The 21,012-nt window shown below is 48.2% G+C and overlaps 1 protein-coding gene and 1 pseudogene across 1 annotated transcript in view; both read left to right on the top strand.

The window, feature by feature from the left end:
* Positions 1–21,012, top strand: part of LOC141094147 (uncharacterized) — a 248,201-nt gene that overhangs the window by 53,553 nt on the left and 173,636 nt on the right. The gene's annotated exons all lie outside the window — the stretch shown is intronic.
* The window catches only part of LOC141094157 (uncharacterized), a 51,651-nt pseudogene that overhangs the window by 18,223 nt on the left and 12,416 nt on the right, over positions 1–21,012 (top strand).

Raw genomic sequence — 21,012 nt, 5'->3', positions numbered from 1 at the left:
AGCCGTGTGTCTAATCCTATTCTGTGTGATACTGTCTGCTGAGCCGTCTATCCATTACTATTCTGTGTGATACTGTGTGCTGAGCTGTGTATCTAATCCTATCCTGTGTGATACTGTCTGCTGAGCCGTGTATCTAATCCTATCCTGTGTGATACTGACTGCTGAGCCGTGTATCTAATCCTATCCTGTGTGATACTGGGCTCCCCCTGCAGTCTGTGTCAGAGGGTGGTCTGTGTTGGCACAGTATTAAATTGTGTTATTTCCAGCTTTACAGAAGGACGATAACACCATAGAAATGATAAGAATAATAAGCAAAATTGTTTGGTGAATTGGAACGCGCAGGGTTAAAATTTCGCCTCACAACATAGCCTATGACGCTCTCGGGGTCCAGGCAAAATTTTGTGGCTGTAGCTGCGACGGTGCAGATGCCAATCCTGGACATACACACATACATACAAACATACACACACATTGAGCTTTATATATTAGATATCATAAACTTGACAAAAATGTAAAACAAATTGCAATTTTCAAACCTTGAATGATTATCCCTTTAATCAATATAGTCATACCACAGAAAAACATTAATAAATAACATTTCCCACATGCCCGCATCATTTTTAAAACGCTAATTTATTTTGTTAGCCTTTTAGGAGGTTTAAAAATGTAGAAGCAATTTTTCATTTTTTCAAGGAAATTTACAAAATTTATTTTTTTGCGGGACCTATCCAGGATTGAAGTGACTTTAGGGGTGCTATATATTGGAAAACCCCAAACATGATACCATTTTAAAAACCGCACCCCCTGACATATTGAAAACTGCTGTCAGGTAGTTTATTAACCTTTCAGGTGATTTTCAGGAATTAATGCAAAGTGGTATAGCCGGAATGAAAAAGTGTTTGTTTACCACCTAAATGTCACTAACTTCTGAACTGGCCGCTGTAGCCGGCAGACTCTAAAGGCCCTTTTACATTTAGTGATGCACCAGCGATCCGACCAACGATCCGACCCGGTCAGGATCGCTGGTGCATCGCTAAATGATCGCTAGTGAGCTGTCACACAGGCGGACCTCACAGCGATGCAGCAGCGACGCAGCGCACGATACTCGCCTTTCACACACAGCGATCCTGGCGTCCTCCCGCCCGCTTCCACGCGTCGCTCGTCGTCACAGCAGGAAGCCCCAGCAGAAAGCTGACGACGAGAAATGGAGCCGGACATTCTCGCGCGATCAGCGATGGACAGCGGGGGAGCCGGTCGGAGGTAAGTATCACACATAGCGATATCGCTATAACGTCACAAAATCGGTCACGTTATAGCGATATCGCTAGCGATATCGCTATGTGTAAAACCCCCTTAAGGACGCTATTTGGCCATGAACTGCTATGGCAAACATCAGGACCACACTATCATGATCTCGGTGTGTCAATTAGATTAAAGTGCAATCCCCCACAATCTATTAACCATTTATTTGACACACTTTTGACAGCAGCAACTAAGGGGTTAAACTGATGTTGATGGTACCAACACCGATCATTTGTGATACAGCAAGTTGTCAGCTATAGTGGACAGCCGACAGCTGCTGGATTGTCACCTGTATGGCGATGATATTCCCTTACAGTCATATGTAAAAGTTTGGGCACCCCTATTAATGTTAACCTTTTTTCTTTATTACAATTTTGGTTTTTGCAACAGCTATTTCAGTTTTATATATCTAATAACTGATGGACTCAGTTATATTTCTGGATTCAAATGAGGTTTATTGCACTAACAGAAAATGTGCAATCTGCATTTAAACAAAATTTGACCGGTGCAAAAGTATGGGCACCCTTATCATTTTCTTGATTTGAACACTCCGAACTACTTTTTACTGACTTCCTGAAGCACTAAATTGGTTTTGTAACCTCATTGAGCTTTGAACTTCATAGCCAGGTGTATCAAATCATGAGAAAAGGTATTTAAAGTGGCCACTTGCAAGTAGTTCTCCTATTTGATTCTCCTATGAACAGTGGCATCATGGGCTCCTCAAAACAACTCTCAAATGATCTGAAAACAAAGATTATTCAACATAGCTTTTCAGGGGAAGGATACAAAAAGTTGTCTCAGAGATTTAACCTGTCAGTTTCCACTGTGAGGAACATAGCAAGGAAATGGAAGAACACAGGTACAGTTCTTGTTAAGCCCAGAAGTGGCAGGCCAAGAAAAATATCAGAAAGGCAGAGAAGAAGAATGGTGAGAACAGTCAAGGACAATCCACAGACCACCTCCAAAGACCTGCAGCATCATCTTCCTGCAGATGGTGTCACTGTGCATCGGTCAACAATACAGCGCATGCATAACGCCTTTTTGTATGACCAAACAACTCAATCTTTGTTTCATCAGTCCACAGGACCTTCTTCCAAAATGTAACTGGCTTGTCCAAATGTGCTTTTGCATACCTCAGGCGACTCTGTTTGTGGCGTGCTTGCAGAAACGGCTTCTTTCGCATCACTCTCCCATACAGCTTCTCCTTGTGCAAAGTGCGCTGTATTGTTGACCGATGCACAGTGACACCATCTGCAGCAAGATGATGCTGCAGGTCTTTGGAGGTGGTCTGTGGATTGTCCTTGACTGTTCTCACCATTCTTCTTCTCTGCCTTTCTGATATTTTTCTTGGCCTGCCACTTCTGGGCTTAACAAGAACTGTACCTGTGTTCTTCCATTTCCTTACTATGTTCCTCACAGTGGAAACTGACAGGTTAAATCTCTGAGACAACTTTTTGTATCCTTCCCCTGAAAAGCTATGTTGAATAATCTTTGTTTTCAGATCATTTGAGAGTTGCTTTGAGGAGCCCATGATGCCACTCTTCATAGGAGAATCAAATAGGAGAATTACTTGCAAGTGGCCACTTTAAATACCTTTTCTCATGATTTGATACACCTGGCTATGAAGATCAAAGCTCAATGAGGTTACAAAACCAATTTAGTGCTTCAGGAAGTCAGAAAAAAGTAGTTAGGAGTGTTCAAATCAAGAAAATGATAAGGGTGCCCATACTTTTGCACCGGTGAAATTTTGTTTAAATGCAGATTGCACATTTTCTGTTAGTACAATAAACCTCATTTGAATCCAGAAATATAACTGAGTCCATCAGTTATTAGATATATGAATCTGAAATAGCTGTTGCAAAAACCAAAATTGTTATAAAGAAAAAAGGTTAACATTAATAGGGGTGCCCAAACTTTTACATATGACTGTATATCTCAGGTCAGTAAAAATACGTATTGGCTGTCATGAAGGGGTTAAAAAGAAAAGAATATTACAGTGCGGGGAAGATGGGAAACAGTCATATAGACGGCCGGCGGTGATGGAGTCAGTGACGGATTCTGGCCAAATACAGTGGGGAAAAAATGTATTTAGTCAGTCAGCAATAGTGCAAGTTCCACCACTTAAAAAGATGAGAGGCGTCTGTAATTTACATCATAGGTAGACCTCAACTATGGGAGACAAACTGAGAAAAAAAAAATCCAGAAAATCACATTGTCTGTTTTTTTTTCATTTTATTTGCATATTATGGTGGAAAATAAGTATTTGGTCAGAAACAAGCAATCAAGATTTCTGGCTCTCACAGACCTGTAACTTCTTCTTTAAGAATCTCCTCTTTCCTCCACTCATTACCTGTAGTAATGGCACCTGTTTAAACTTGTTATCAGTATAAAAAGACACCTGTGCACACCCTCAAACAGTCTGACTCCAAACTCCACTATGGTGAAGACCAAAGAGCTGTCAAAGGACACCAGAAACAAAATTGTAGCCCTGCACCAGGCTGGGAAGACTGAATCTGCAATAGCCAACCAGCTTGGAGTGAAGAAATCAACTGTGGGAGCAATAATTAGAAAATGGAAGACATACAAGACCACTGATAATCTCCCTCGATCTGGTGCTCCACGCAAAATCCCACCCCGTGGGGTCAGAATGATCACAAGAACGGTGAGCAAAAATCCCAGAACCACGCGGGGGGACCTAGTGAATGAACTGCAGAGAGCTGGGACCAATGTAACAAGGCCTACCATAAGTAACACACTACGCCACCATGGACTCAGATCCTGCAGTGCCAGACGTGTCCCACTGCTTAAGCCTGTACATGTCCGGGCCCGTCTGAAGTTTGCTAGAGAGCATTTGGATGATCCAGAGGAGTTTTGGGAGAATGTCCTATGGTCTGATGAAACCAAACTGGAACTGTTTGGTAGAAACACAACTTGTCGTGTTTGGAGGAAAAAGAATACTGAGTTGCATCCATCAAACACCATACCTACTGTAAAGCATGGTGGTGGAAACATCATGCTTTGGGGCTGTTTCTCTGCAAAGGGGCCAGGACGACTTATCCGGGTACATGAAAGAATGAATGGGGCCATGTATCGTGAGATTTTGAGTGCAAACCTCCTTCCATCAGCAAGGGCATTGAAGATGAAACGTGGCTGGGTCTTTCAACATGACAATGATCCAAAGCACACCGCCAGGGCAACGAAGGAGTGGCTTCGTAAGAAGCATTTCAAGGTCCTGGAGTGGCCTAGCCAGTCTCCAGATCTCAACCCTATAGAAAACCTTTGGAGGGAGTTGAAAGTCCGTGTTGCCAAGCGAAAAGCCAAAAACATCACTGCTCTAGAGGAGATCTGCATGGAGGAATGGGCCAACATACCAACAACAGTGTGTGGCAACCTTGTGAAGACTTACAGAAAACGTTTGACCTCTGTCATTGCCAACAAAGGACATATAACAAAGTATTGAGATGAAATTTTGTTTCTGACCAAATACTTATTTTCCACCATAATATGCAAATAAAATGAAAAAAAAACAGACAATGTGATTTTCTGGATTTTTTTTTTCTCAGTTTGTCTCCCATAGTTGAGGTCTACCTATGATGTAAATTACAGACGCCTCTCATCTTTTTAAGTGGTGGAACTTGCACTATTGCTGACTGACTAAATACTTTTTTGCCCCACTGTATGTTTCTAGAACCGTAGCATAAAAGGAGAGATACAGGGCGCATCCACTGTGTGAAATCCGTATAAAACAATTAAAATTGTGGAACAGTAAGGAAGGTGCTCACCTATTGGGGTTGTGAGGAAGTCACAACACCCATGAACGCTTAAGAAGCAGCAGCAAGTCTGCACAGGGTCCTAGGACAGAATTGCAGAAATGACGTGGAAGTGCAATAAGGACTGCGCTTGCTTCTGGTAGAGTAAAGGGTTCTTTATTCAGCCAACGTGTTTCCTGAGCCTGCTGGCTCACTTCATCAGGGCAGATGATGAAGTGAGCCAGCAGGCTCAGGAAACGCGTTGGCTGAATAAAGAACCCTTTACTCTACCAGAAGCAAGCGCAGTCCTTATTGCACTTCCACGTCATTTCTAGAACCGTAGTAGAAGATGAAGATGTCGTCCTCATCATGAAGTAGTTATTTCTCCTGTCACGTGTAATGAATATCTCCTGCAGTATTGCTAATGCCGATTCCAGTGTCGGTAAATGAGACGAGAATTAGCGTTATGGAAGATGAGTCTATGAGAAACGTATTCAGCTGCCGACTCCGAGGAGGAAACTGCTTGTTGTCTGTGGCCTAAATATATAGGTTTTATTAGTAGATGCAAAGAAGAAAACTACAGTAAATACTGTAAAATAATAAATCTCCTCATATGTTTCCCTTATTATTATTATTATTATTATTTATTTATATAGCACCATTGGTTCCATGGTGCTGTACATGAGAAGGGGTTACATACAAATTACAGATATCACTTACTTACAGTAAACAAACTAACAATGACAGACTGATACCGAGGGGAGAGGACCCTGCCCTTTCGGGCTTACATGCTACAGGATGGTGGGGAAGGAGACAGTAGGTCGGTGGGTTGCAGCAGTTCCGATGTTGGTTGAGGTGATATCTCCGGTAGTGGTGAGAGAGGAGGTAGCGGGGTGATTGCAGGCTGTAGGCTTTCTTGAAGAGGTGGGTTTTCAGGTTGCGTCTGAAGAATCCGAATGTGGTTGATAGTCGGCATGTTGGAACAAAGAATTCCAGAGGATGGGGGATATTCAGGAGAAGTCTTGGAGGCGGTTGGGTGAGGAGCGAATAAGTGTGGAGGAGAGAAGGAGGTCTTGGGAGGACCAGAGATTACGTGAGGGAAGGTATCGGGAGATTAGTTCAGAGACATATGGGGGAGACAGGTTATAGATGGCTGTTGTGAGTTCATTTTCCCCTTCACCGTCGATGTCTGATGAACTCCCTCTTCTGGTGAAGGAAGGTAGTGAGGCTGATTACCAAACACCTGATCTGGTAGATGATTACTGGGTAACAGGAAATTCTGACTGGATATAAGGCAGCCGACGCCCTTCTGAGTCGCTGGTGATTTCTCTGCTGGATTCTTGGAGACCAGTCTGATTCCTGCTTCCCAAAGATAAGTTTTTGCTCTGCTAGTGAACTTATTAGTTTTGTTTTGTTTACCTTGTTTTTTGGAGTTCAGCCATCCCCAGTCGGGGGTGTGCTGAGTTCCATTTTTGTCTCTGATCAGTTTGTCTCTTTGCTGTGTCTTCAGAATTTACCTGAGTGCTGATATAGTCTTTTTGAAGTCCTAGCGACTTCAGGGCCTGTTTTTCCTATCAGACGGTTAGGACATTTTTTGGTAGGGTTTTTTACGGATTGCAGACAGCAGCTTTTCCATCCTGTCCTTTTTAGTTAGCTTGGGCCCCATCGTTTGCTCAACCTATCTTTCAATCTGTGTTAGTGTTTTCATCTTGCTTCACCGTCATTATATGTTGGGGGCTGCCTATTGCTTTGGGGTCTGCTCTGGGGCAGTTTAGATTTCCCCTTTCTTTCTTTAGGCCTATTTAGTTCTCCAGCTGTGATTGAGGGGTCTAGGGCATCGTAGGAACCCCCCACGGCTACTGTTAGTTGTTATGGATAGGTTCAGGGGTCTGCAATCCGATAGCTTCCAACTTCTCTAGTTTTCTGGACTTAGCTTGTATTTTTGTTTTTTCCTCCTTCAGTGACTCATTCATAACAGATGGCCTTAGAGGTCAGTATTAGTAATTTGAACTGGATATGTTGAGGGAATTGGGAGCCAGTTAAAAGATTTGCAGAGGGGAGAAGCGGAGAAGTAGCGAGGAGAAAGATGAATTAGTCGGGCAGCAGAGTTAAGGATGGACTGGAGAGGTGCGAGGGTGTTAGGGAGACCACAGAAAAAGATGTTGCAGTAGTCGAGGAGGGAGATGTTGAGGGCATGCACAAGCATTTTAGTAGATTGAGGGTTGAGGAAAGGACGGATTCTGGAAATATTTTTGAGCTGGAGGCGACAGGAGGTAGAAAGAGCTTGGATGTGCGGTTTGAAGGACCGGGCAGAGTCAATAGTTACTCCGAGGCAAGGAGTATCCCAGTATCTCCAGTAATTGTATTATTACACAGGATTTTTATGATGTTACATCGGCTCATCTTCTCATTCAGGTCTCTACAATATCTGATCCTCTCAGTGAAGATCTTCCACATAAGAACATTTTCCTGATTTACCCATCAAGGATGGATTTGGACAGAAACAAGATGGCGGAGAGGATAGCACACATCACCCTAGAGATCCTCTTCCGGCTTACTGGAGAGGTGAGAGATTCTGATGACGTCACATTACATCATTCTTATCTATGGTAATAACAGATGGACAGAACTGGAGAGGTGAGGACTCTGGAAATGTCTGTAGTGAGATTTATTAATGTGTCTCCATTTCCAGGATTACATAGTAGTGAAGAAGACCTCTAGTGAACGCTGTCATGACCCTGTGTCTGAGGGATTTGAAAGACCCCTGAGACCAATCACGGGGCCTCCACCTAACCCCCTGATAGACGAGGACATAAATGATCAGAAGATCCTAGAACACACCTACAAGATGATTGAGCTGCTGACTGGAGAGGTGACACTGCTGGGAATGCTGGGACATTATGCAGTAATGCTATGAAGGGATTTGGGGGGATGACGGTATCATTGTATGTGTCAGGTTCCTATAAGGTATCAAGATGTTGCTGTGTATTTCTCCATGGAGGAGTGGAAGTATTTAGAAGGACACAAAGATCTGTACAAGGACGTCATTTTGGAGGATCGTCAGCCCCTCACATCACCAGGTAATAGACAGGACTAAATGCACACAGCCTATAATTATCTGTATGTAAAGAATGAATTCAGTCCCTGTATGTGTTTCCTCCAGTTCTATCCAGTAAGATGACAACACCAGAGAGATGTCCCCGTCCTCTTCTTCCACAGGACTATAAACAAGGAGATCCCAACGTTCCTCAGAATCATCAGGTAGTTGGAGAGAAGGTGTCATGAGATCTCCCCTGTGATGTGTATATGGCTGTGAAGGTCTTGTGCTCAGTCTTGTTTTATCCACCAGTATTATATGTTTTATACTTGTGTAATGAGAACGGTGGAGATGGCAGGATTAGAGCTGATCATAGATTTGACTTCTACTTCTGTCTGTGACTTTTACAATATTTGTTTCAGGGTGAAGACCTGACCCATATTAATACTACAGTGACGTATGTGAGGAGTGGTGAGCGGTGTAAAGAGGAGATTCCTACACATGGCTACCCAAGTGAGTAGTAACCGCTAAATTCAGAGAAGTCACAGATTGTTCTCAGTCACTGGCTGTAGCTGCTTTATCGGTGGTGTAGTCTGGCCGTATTAACATGTTCACTATTTTGCTTCCCGACTACAACATACTCCTCCACCCAAAACTGTTCAATTTACTTTGGGCATTGAAAGCCCTTTTCTATAGAACTTACCACCTGGAATATCCACCAGGGCCCGGAGGAACTTGTGCTCCGGTGGTAAAGGATGTTCAAGAGCCCCGCGTTGCTCTCCTGAGGCCGAGGCTCTTACGGTGGGGGGCAGAGTGGAGGAGGCAGCGGATCCCAGGTGAGTGAGTGCTGTCCGATGCGCGGGAGGTGACGCGCCTGACGGTGCACCATGGGCCGTGCTCTGCAGCGGCCCTGGGGGAGGCTCCTGCTCTGGTCGCACAGTTCGGGTCGTTCACCCAGTCAGGTGGGGTAGCGTTTCTGCAGCGAGGATAGTTCTGACTCACGCCTGAGGAGATATGCAAAATTACTTGGCACTCAATGCCTGAGGAGAGACGCCAGCTCGGCTCCTCCCTCCTGCGTGCAGTTTCTCTTCCCACCAAGTGCTCCTTGTTTACGTGTATTGCTTGTTTTATAGTCGACCCGCCCCCTACATCCCTGGTCAAAGGTCGGTCCTGATCTGAAATGGAACCCCCCGGGAACATGGGTGACAGTCCCCCCTGTTCCGGCCCAGAAACGCGATCAGTCTTTTTCCCCGGACTCACTTCCCTAAACTCCCCCATCCTTTTCGGTCGCCATTCCATGGGCGATGGCCTCGGGGGGTTCGGGCGCCTTTGGCGGCGTCGGACTTGCCTTTGCCATACAAATTGGTCCTGCTCGTAACGTTCGGGGGTTTTTCCTGCTGTGGACGGCTCAGAGCGTCGTAAGTCGGATGGTGTAGTGGAGTCTTCCGGGGTGGTGGAAGTTGGCTGGGTAGCTGGAGCCACGGGGGTGTCTGCCTCTGGCAGGCTGGCATTTGATGTCAGGAGGTCCTCATCTTCTTTGTCCCATACTGCTGGTACCGGGTCCTGGACCTCTCTGGGTCCGTTGATATACAGGGCCGTGGCATGTTGCGATGCACGCTACGGGTAAGTCGTCTTCCTTCTTTTTCAGACTGTATTTCGTATATGGGTCCACCTGGGCTTACCCGGCGTAGTAATCGGTAAGGATCCACCTCCCACTGGTGTTCCAGCTTGCTCTAGGGGCGTCGCTCTCAGACAAGAACACGATCCCCCGCTTGAAATTCGGTTGGCTGTGATGGGGCTTTTCCTTGATGTTCCAGCTCTCAGAGCCTGTGTACTAGCCTGTGTAGAGTTTGTAGACGATGCCGGTGGTCTCGGACCCATGAGGAAATCCCTGTCCACTGACGTTCATCCTCAGGGTCTAACTCTAATTTGGTAATTCCTTTCCCTTCCCGGCCGAAGAGCAGCGAGTACGGAGTGTAACCTGTGATCTGATGAACACTGTTATTGTACACCCATACCAGTTCAGGGATGTACTCATGCCAATGGGTTTTTCAATCTTCCTGTAACTACCCTGCTGGCGTCACTGCATGGCCTCCCATCCCCCGCACATCAACTTACTCACTGCTCAGGGTCATGCTGTGAATTCTGTCTGTTGCCATTCCTGTGCTCTGTGCCTCTGCTCTCCTGTATGTTTCCTGGCTATGTGTGTATAGGGGGGTGGTGCCAAAACTCTCTGGTTCTTATGCAGTCAGGGTGCACCTGTCTAATCTGTCCCTGACCAATCACCTAGAGCCCTTGACTATTTAGTTCCACCATACCCACTGAAACATTGCCTGTGCAATGTCTAATTTCAGTTAGTGTCTTGCTGCTGAGGAAGCCAGGCCCTGTCCTGTGTATTTCCTCCTTCTCTGGAGGAATACTTCTTGTCTTGCTTTGTACCTTGTCTGCCTGCCAGGAGGCTGAATATCCTGGCCCTTGAGTCTTGGTCCCAGTACCTTGTCTGTACTCTGTCCTACCTTAGTCTCCCTTTCTCCTTGTCTGTGGCTTCCTTCCCTGCTGTGTCTTTCCTTGTGTCCTCCCTGTCTGTGCATCTGCACCCTTGCAGCTCCATCTGTGCATCTGCACCCGTGCAGCTCTGTCTGTGCATCTGCACCCTTGCTGCTCTGTCTGTGCATCTGCACCCTTGCAGCTCTGTCTGTGCATCTGCACCCTTGCAGCTCCGTCTGTGCATCTGCACCCGTGCAGCTCTGTCTGTGCATCTGCACCCTTGCAGCTCTGTCTGTGCATCTGCACCCTTGCAGCTCTGTCTGTGCATCTGCACCCTTGCAGCTCTGTCTGTACATCTGCTCCCTTGCAGCTCTGCCTGCTCGGCTCCCTAGCCGCTCTGCCTGCACGGCTCCCTAGCTGCTCTGCCTGCATGGCTAACTAGCCGCTCTGCCTGCATGGCTCACTAGCCACACTGCCTGCACGGCTCCCTTGAAGCCCAGCCTGCTCGGCTCCGTTGCAGCGCAGCCTACTCCGCACTCCTGTGGTTCCGCCTACTCCGCACTCCTGCGGCTCCGCCTACTCCGCACTCCTGCGGCTCCACCTACTCCGCACTCCTGCGGCTCAGTTCCTAACCTTTTCCAACATACTCCATTTCTTCCTGCCTAAACCTATATCTGCCCCTGCTGTGTGAACAGGCCACTACCTGTTCCTTTCCGAGCCGTGCCTGCTTGCCCTGTGTCTCCAAGCCATGCCTGCTTGCCCTGTGTCTCCAAGCCGTGCCTGCTTGCCCTGTGTCTCCGCCCTGTGTCTCCAAGCCGTGCCTGCTTGCCCTGTGTCTCCAAGCTGTGCCTGCTTGCCAGTGTACCAAGCCGTGCCTGCTTGCCCTGTGTCTTAGCTGTGCCTGCTTGCCCAGTGTCTCAGCCTGCTTGTTAGTCACACCTGTCCAAATGACTTGTCCCCGAGTGGGATCAGCAGCCACAGCCAGACACCACCCTGGAGTGGCACCCGACAGCTACCTGCCGCACAAGCCTGACCTCACCATCAGAGGCTCCAGTGAAGACCGAGGTAGCTGTCGTAGTCACGCCCCTTCCTGGGTAGTCTGGTTTGTAGCACAGTGGGGCCACAACCCCCCGGCTCGCGCCATTCAGCCAAGGTGCGAGCGTGACACTTCCTCCAGGGTACGTAGCATCTGGATGAGGGTACGATTAAACTGCTCGCAGGCTTCGTTTCCTAGGGGATGGTATGGTGTGGTCCGGGATTTGTTGATGACATACAGGCGATGTAACTCCTTCATTACTTTTCCCAGGAAACAAGCGCCTTGATCTGAGTGGATTCGCCAGGGACATCCATAGACTTGGATAAAGTTTTTACAGATGGCATAGTCGGCGGATTCCGCCGTTTGGTCTCAGGTTGGAGTCACTACGGTGAACTTTGCAAAATGGTCTACCATTACCAGGCAATGCCCGTATCCCTGGTGGGCTGGTCTGATGGTCAGGTAGTCTATCATCAGCAGTTCTAGGGGTGCCGTTGTCACTATCGTCTGTACAGGAGTAGAGTTGAGCGACTTTTGGTTTTTTAGGGTCGCGTTTCGTTTCGTGAAACCCGACTTTTCCAAAAGTCGGGTCGAGCAAGATCGTCCGATTATAGGGAAAAGTCGGGGTCGTCCCGAAACACGAAACCCAATGTAAGTCAATGGGGAATAAAAGTCGGCAGTGAGAGGAGGACAGGAAACACACCTACAGTGCCCATTTGAATGCCAAAAGCATCAATTCTTCTTACTTAAGCTTGTCAACCTTAATTAACTTCATAATACAAGTTACGCACTGAAAAATGGGGGTTATTTGGCTAAAGTTGTGGGGGGGGAGGGCTGGCTGCAGGTTTTCATGTGCCCTGGGCGAAAGAGCGCCCCTTTAACACATACCACAACTCATCATGCTCCGATACGGCAGATAAATAGCGGTATAGTACAATGAAAAATACCTCACTTTTTACATCTCATGACGAGGCCCATCTATTTCTCCATAAAGAATCATTGGTCCCATATAATGTTTGAAACAGTATATGATGAGCTCCACATAATGCTACAGTATATGTTGGTCCCCATGGATGAAGCTCCACTGTCTTATGGGCCCAAATAATGCTCCAAACATAATGGGCCCCATTTCTAATGCTCTAGTGTATAATGGGCCCTGTAAATGCTGCTCCAGTGTCTGATGTCCACCTTTGGAATGTTCCAGTGTATGGTGGGCCCCATCTATCATTCTCCAGAGTATAGTGCTCCCCAAAAATTGCTGTCCCAACATTGAAAACAATCAAATAAGTCTCCTCGCTAGGGAATCCCTGTACTTGTCTGGACAGGTGCTGTAGCTTGCTTAACAGCTCGCCAGCCGTTCTCACGCCCAGTATGGATTGCACGTGATTGCACAAAGGTTAGAAAGGGTACTGTATCCCTGGATAACATGTATGGATAGCGTACACATTCAAAATATATGTCTCAGGAGGCAGGCTCAGACGGTGTCAGGCCCAGTATGGATTGCACGTGATTGCACAAAGGTTAGAAAGGGTACCGTATCCCTGGATAACATGTATGGATAGCGTACACATTCAAAATATATGTCTCAGGAGGCAGGCTCAGACGGTGTCAGGCACAGTATGGATTGCACGTGATTGCACAAAGGTTAGAAAGGGTACCGTATCCCCGGATAACATGTATGGATAGCGTACACATTCAAAATATATGTCTCAGGAGGCAGGCTCAGACGGTGTCAGGCCCAGTATGGATTGCACGTGATTGCACAAAGGTTAGAAAGGGTACCGTATCCCTGGATAACATGTATGGATAGCGTACACATTCAAAATATGTCTCAGGAGGCAGGCTCAGACGGTGTTAGGCCCAGTATGGATTGCACGTGATTGCACAAAGGTTAGAAAGGGTACCGTATCCCTGGATAACATGTATGGATAGCGTACACATTCAAAATATATGTCTCAGGAAGCAGGCTCAGACGGTGTCAGGCACAGTATGGATTGCACGTGATTGCACAAAGGTTAGAAAGGGTACCGTATCCCCGGATAACATGTATGGATAGCGTACACATTCAAAATATATGTCTCAGGAGGCAGGCTCAGACGGTGTTAGGCCCAGTATGGATTGCACGTGATTGCACAAAGGTTAGAAAGGGTACCGTATCCCCGGATAACATGTATGGATAGCGTACACATTCAAAATATATGTCTCAGGAGGCAGGCTCAGACGGTGTTAGGCCCAGTATGGATTGCACGTGATTGCACAAAGGTTAGAAAGGGTACCGTATCCCTGGATAACATGTATGGATAGCGTACACATTCAAAATATGTCTCAGGAGGCAGGCTCAGACGGTGTCAGGCCCAGTATGGATTGCACGTGATTGCACAAAGGTTAGAAAGGGTACCGTATCCCCGGATAACATGTATGGATAGCGTACACATTCAAAATATATGTCTCAGGAGGCAGGCTCAGACGGTGTCAGGCACAGTATGGATTTGACGGCCCAGATTACACAGCGGAGGAGCAGGGAGAGGTAAAGATTGCAAATGCTGGGGCCCTGCCCAAGGAAGGGGGGCCCACTCGTGGGCTTCGGTACTGGCACTGGGCCCCTCATAGTATAGCGGTGTGTCTGACGGCGGGTGTGCACCACCACCGTCAGAGACACTTGATTGCACTATGAGGGACCCTGTGCCAGTGCCCGCGCCCAAGAGTCGGCCTACCCACCTGTCCAGGGCAACGGCACTCGCACGGTGTCGTGCGGTAGGTGGTGACCCCGGCCATGGGGGGGGAGGCAGCACAGTTAGGGAGTTTTAGAAAGTGGCATATGTTGATGTTGGACATTCAGCTGATGCAAAAGGCGAAATAGGTGAAGTACCAGGAAGAGGTGGACCAAAGCAAGCCATTTTTCTGTCACCCTATGTGTCATCAGGGGAAGGTGGGACAAAATCCTTGGAAACCCATGCATGGTTCATTTTAATGAAGGTTAGATCATCCACATTTTGGGTTGACAGACGGGTCCTTTTTTCTGTCAGGATTGATCCAGCTGCACTGAAGACTCTTTCCGATAGCACACTTGCAGCTGGGCAAGCGAGCTCCTGTAAGGCATATTGGGCCAATTCAGGCCAGGTGTCCAGTTTAGCGGCCCAATAGTCAAAGGGGAATGACCTGTGTGGGAGAACATCGATATGGGAGGAAAAGTAGTTTGTAACCATAGTTGACAACTGCTGTCTCCTGTCACTTTCCATCGATGCAGTATTACCAGTTGTGTGAGCGGTATTTGAAAAATCAGTCCACAACATTGTCATGAAACCCCTGTCTCCAACGCCACTTCTGCTGTGTGCACCACGAACACCTCTGCCAAGCTGCCCCCGGCCCGTACGGCTCGTGTGAGAACCATCACCGCTGCTGTGTGCTGGGAATGCCTCAAGCAACCGATTTACCAGAGTTGCTTGTTTATTAGCCAATATTAGGTCAAGGTTCTCCTGTGGCATGATGTTTTGTAATTTGCCTTTATAGCGTGGATCCAGGATGCTGGCCAACCAGTAGTCGTCATCGTTCATCATTTTGGCAATGCGGGGGTCCCTTTTTAGGATCCGCAAGGCATAATCTGACATGTGGGCCAATGTTCCCGGTGTCAATGATGCACTGCGAGTGCTGGGTGGAGGAGCACTTTCTGGCAAATCCACATCCCTCCAGTCACGCACAAACCCTGTACCAGACCTTGCCACGCCAACATTTTCACTTGCCCCATGAGATGCATCCTCCTCCCCTAAGTAATCATCCCCATCATCCTCCTCCTCCTCCTCTTCTTCCTCCACCTCGTCCAGGAGAGGTCCCTGAGCAGACAATGGCTGAATGTCATCAAGGATTCCCTCCTCCTCTTCCTCCTCATCAACATTGGCTGCAGACGCCTGCTCCTTAAGGTGCGTCAAAGTTTGCATGAGCAGACGCATAAGTGGGATGCTCATGCTTAGGATGGCGTCGTCTGCGCTTACCAGCCGTGTGCATTCCTCAAAACACTGAAGGACTTTACAAAGGTCTTTCAGCTTCGACCACTGCACGCCTGTCAACTCCATGTCTGCTCTCAAAGTGCCTGGCCGTGTATCCTCCCACAAATGCATTATGGCCTGCCTCTGCTCGCACAGCCGCTCCACCATTTGCGGGGTGGAGTTCCACCTTGTTGCAATGTCGATAATGAGGCGGTGGTTGGGAAGGTGGAGCAATCGCTGCAGCTTCTGCATACGAACGGAGTGTACAGGCGACCGGCGGATGTGCGCGCACAGTCTTCGCACCTTCTGGAGCAGGGCTGTTAACTCCGGATAATTTTTGAGGAAGCACTGCACCACCAGGTTCAAGGTGTGAGCCAAGCAAGGTATGTGGCTGAGTTTTGAAAGGGCTATGGCTGCCACAAAATTACGGCCGTTATCACTAACTACCTTGCCTGCCTCAAGATGTACACTGCCCAGCCATGACTCAGTTTGTCGCTTCAAGTACTCGGCCAGCACCTCGGCGGTGTGTCTGTCGCCCAAACACATCATCTGCAACACAGCCTGCTGACGCTTTCCACTAGCTGCTCGATAGGGGGACACATCGTGTGCAACAGTGGCAGCTGCAGATGGAGTGCTCGTACGACTGCGCTCTGTGGACGAGCTTTCGCTTCTGGAGGAGGAGGAGGAGGAGGAGGAGGGTCGAACGCCTACAGCCAACTGTTTCCTATACCGTGGGCTAGGCAGCACTGTCCCACCACCGCTGTCCCCTGTGGACCCTGCATCCACCACATTAACCCAGTGCGCAGTGATGGACACGTAACGGCCTTGGCCATGCCGACTGGACCATGCATCAGTTGTGAGGTGCACCTTTCTGCTCACTGACTGCTTGAGTGCATGGACAATGCGGTCTTTCACATGATGGTGGAGGGCTGGGATGGCTTTGCGAGAGAAGAAGTGGCGACTGGGTAGGTCATAGCGTGGTACTGCATAGGCCATGAGTTCGCGGAAAGCTGTGCTTTCCACCAACCGAAAGGGCATCATCTCAAACGAGATTAGTTTGGCAATGTGGGCGTTCAAACCCAGTGTACGCGGATGAGAGACTGAGTACTTTCTTGACCTACTCATAGTGTCTGGGAGGGTGAGCTGGACTTGAGAGCTGCATATGGTGGAAGTAGCGGTGGACAGGGCGGACTGAGAGAGGGTTGATGATGGTGATGGAGTTGGTGTTCTTTCTGATGGCCTAGAATCAGTCTTTCGTTGATATAACAGTGGGATTCCCTGACTGCTGTGGTCTTGCAACGACACCTCAACATTTGCTGCTGTGCTAACTGGTGGGCTTACAGTGGGGGAAACAATGTAGCGTTGCTGATTACCTTCGTTGTGATCAGTTGCACATGTGGCGCTTGAGGTTTGGTGTTGTGTCCACGCTTGCAAGTGCATGCTGGTTAAATGTCTAAGCATGCAACTGGTATTCAAATTTTTCAGATTTTTCCCTCGGCTAAAGGTCTTTGCGCACTTCTTACAGATAACCTTGGCCTGATCATGAGGATTTTGTTCAAAAAAGTGCCACACTGCACTCTTCCTACTTTGGCAGACATTTTGCGGCCTAGCACGCTGTGATCTTTTGACCCTCTGGACAAGCTGTCCAGCAACTCTTTTGATGTTTGGAACCTGTCTTTGGAGTGCTCCGGGCCTGCCAGATAACAGCTGTTGCGATGTCGATGTCTGCTGTGGATGCTCCTCATCTGAGCTATTGGAAGCAGCACCCTCTTCCCCCAATGGATGCCAATCTGGGTCAACAACTGGGTCATCCATCACCTCCTCTTCTATGTCATGTGCACCTTTCTCTGTGTCACCGTTTATGGTGGTATAGTGTGCGGGAAGGGGAACCTGAGTCTCATCAGGGTCAAAATCTGGCTCTGTACACTGCGAGGACAATGTAGTGCTCTGAGTGAATGTACCAGCAGAATCATCCATCAGCGGCTGTGCATCAGTGCACTCCATGTCAGATTCATCTCGGCCTGGGTAATTCACCATTTCACTTGATAATCCAGGCATGGTATGTGAAAACAGCTCCATGGAGTAATCAGTAGTATGGCCTGCGTCATCCTTCAATCTTGGTTGGGGTGAAGGACACAAGGAAAGGTGTGGTTCATGAACATGAGCCTCCAATGACGACTCAGTGCTTTTACTTTTTACAACTGAAGAAGAGGAGGCGATAGAGCTGGAGGCTGAGTCAGCAATGTAAGACAAAACTTTTTCCTGATGCTCTGCCTTTAAAAGCGGTTTGCCAACTCCTAGAAAACTAAGCGTTCGAGGCCTTATGTAGCCAGACGATGACGCAGGGTCAGCACCTCCTGCATTCGGTCCTATTTTGCTCTTGCCACTACCATCAGATCCACCACCAACACCATCATTACCAGCTGCCAACCCCCGCCCAATTCCACGGCCTCTTCCACCAGCCTTCCTCATTTTTGGTAGAAATGTAGACAAAATCCAACAAACTATATAGTAATGTAAAACAAGGTACAAGGTGTCTATAGGACAGGGGAGATTTAGAATTTCTGCACACACTTGTGGACAGTGGACACTTTTGGATTGTGTGAGGCCCACTGATATCTGAGCGCTATGTGACAGGCTCGATGGCACAGCTGCCTGTGACCAAAGTGACGAGAGGATAATGGAGATTTTGAATCTCTGCGCACACTTTTGGACACTGGACACTTGTGGATTGTGTGAGGCCCACTGATATCTGAGCGCTATGTGACAGGCTCGATGGCACAGCTGCCTGTGACCAAAGTGACGAGAGGATAATGGAGATTTTGAATCTCTGCGCACACTTTTGGACACTGGACACTTGTGGATTGTGTGAGGCCCACTGATATCTGAGCGCTATGTGACAGGCTCGATGGCACAGCTGCCTGAGACCAAAGTGACGAGAGGATAATGGAGATTTTGAATCTCTGCGCACACTTTTGGACACTGGACACTTGTGGATTGTGTGAGGCCCACTGATATCTGAGCGCTATGTGACAGGCTTGATGGCACAGCTGACTGTGACCAAAGTGACGAGAGGATAATGGAGATTTTGAATCTCTGCGCACACTTTTGGACACTGGACACTTGTGGATTGTGTGAGGCCCACTGATATCTGAGCGCTATGTGACACGCTCGATGGCACAGCTGCCTGTGACCAAAGTGACGAGAGGATAATGGAGATTTTGAATCTCTGCGCACACTTTTGGACACTGGACACTTGTGGATTGTGTGAGGCCCACTGATATCTGAGCGCTATGTGACACGCTCGATGGCACAGCTGCCTGTGACCAAAGTGACGAGAGGATAATGGAGATTTTGAATCTCTGCGCACACTTTTGGACACTGGACACGTGTGGATTGTGTGAGGCCCACTGATATCTGAGCGCTATGTGACACGCTCGATGGCACAGCTGCCTGTGACCAAAGTGACGAGAGGATAATGGAGATTTTGAATCTCTGCGCACACTTTTGGACACTGGACACTTGTGGATTGTGTGAGGCCCACTGATATCTGAGCGCTATGTGACAGGCTCGATGGCACAGCTGCCTGTGACCAAAGTGACGAGAGGATAATGGAGATTTTGAATCTCTGCGCACACTTTTGGACACTGGACACTTGTGGATTGTGTGAGGCCCACTGATATCTGAGCGCTATGTGACAGGCTCGATGGCACAGCTGTGACAAAAGTGACTAGAGGATAAGGGAGATTGGATTGCTTTTAAAAAAGCAGTTTGCGGAGCAGTGAGTAAACAGCAATGCCAGCGTGTCAGGAAGCCTTAAAAGGCAGCCCAACAACCAACACCACTGATACACCACAATATAGCCTCCCCTTGCACTGCACACACAGTGACTTGTGTGTTGTGCAGGCCAAATCGCTAGCAGCAGAAGCAGTTTTTTTGTCTTCTTCCCTGCCTAACGCTCTCCCTACAGAATCAGCAGCAACCTCTCCCTATACTAAGATCGGCAGAAGTAAGATGGCGGTCGGCGTGCACGCCCTTTTATACCCCCTGTGACGCCCACCAAAGCAAGCCAATCACTTGCATGCCCTTCTGAAAGATGGTGGTGACCCGTGCCTAGGTCATCACGTTGCCCACAGTGTCCGTGGATCCTGATTGGCTGAAAAAGAGCGCAAAACAAACTTTTGAAACGCGACTTTGGCGCGTAAGTCGCCGACCTCGTGGCCGACCTCATCCTAGGGTCGGGTTTCGTTTCATGAAACCCGACTTTGCCAAAAGTCGGCGACTTTTGAATTTTTTCGACCCGTTTCGCTCAACTGTATACAGGAGCCATTTGTTCTGGTGGCTTAGTCAATTCGCACTGGTGACATTTTCTGCAGATCTCTTCAACCTCTGCCTTTAATCGGGGTGGTAGACTATTCACTGCAACCACTGGAAAGTCTTTTGAGCTCCGATGTGGGCCCCTTTTTCATGTGCCTCAAGGGCAATTTCAGCCAGTCGAGTTCCTGGCACTATCACCTGCCAGGTTGTTGTCAGCTCTGCGTGTAACTTTACTCTTCAATACAGCAGCCCATCTTTTATCAGCAATCTTTTCCAGTGGCGCAGCATTAGTAAAGTGTCCGGAGAGAGAGTCCTTCTCTGGGTGTCACTGGGTAGCTGTTCCGAGGACACCCATTGGTGTAGGAGAGCGATTTCTCCATCTTCTTGTTGCAGCCTCACCCACTCATCCCTGGACTGCTCCAGGATGCCTTCCGTTGGCCCCACACGTGACTGCTCCCTTGTAGCTGCCACCGTCCTGGTGGGGCCCGAGGAAAACGGGATTTATTCCACTTCTAATTCCTTGTCCCGACTCGGGACCCAGGTAGCATGTCGGATTCTGGAAAGGGCGTCTGCATGTACGTTCTCCACTCCCCGTTTGTAAACGATCTTATACTTGAACTTCGCCATTCTGGCCACCCATCCCTGTTCCAGCGCTCCTAATTTGGCATTTTCGAGGTGGGCCAAAGGATTGTTGTCTGTGCGCACTAGCACCTCAGAGCCTTCCAGATGCTCCATCATGGCCCACACCAGTGCGAGTAGCTCTAGCTTAAAGGAGCTGTAGTTGTCCGGGTTCCGTTCGGAGTCGTAAAGAGACCGACTGGCGTAGGCGATCACCTTCTCTCTTCCGTCTTGCATCTGAGACAACACAGCCCCCAGCCCATTCAAGCTCCCGTCGATGTGAAGGATAAATGGTTGCGAAAAGTCCGCGTAAACAAACACTGGGGCCTCCGTAAGCGCATTTTTGAGGTCTTGGAAGGCATCCTTCTGAGACTCTTTCCAATGGATCTTCCAGCTGTTGGCGCCAGCCATGGTTCCTTTCAACAGGTCTTGCATTGGCCGGGCTCGGCAGGCAAAATTCTTCACGAAACAACGGTAATATCCCGC

Source organism: Dendrobates tinctorius, unplaced genomic scaffold (genome assembly GCF_039654945.1).
Source record: "Dendrobates tinctorius isolate UK_male_01 unplaced genomic scaffold, ASM3965494v1 ptg000063l, whole genome shotgun sequence".
Lineage (NCBI taxonomy): Eukaryota > Metazoa > Chordata > Amphibia > Anura > Dendrobatidae > Dendrobates > Dendrobates tinctorius.
This window is presented reverse-complemented; position numbering and strand designations above follow the sequence as displayed.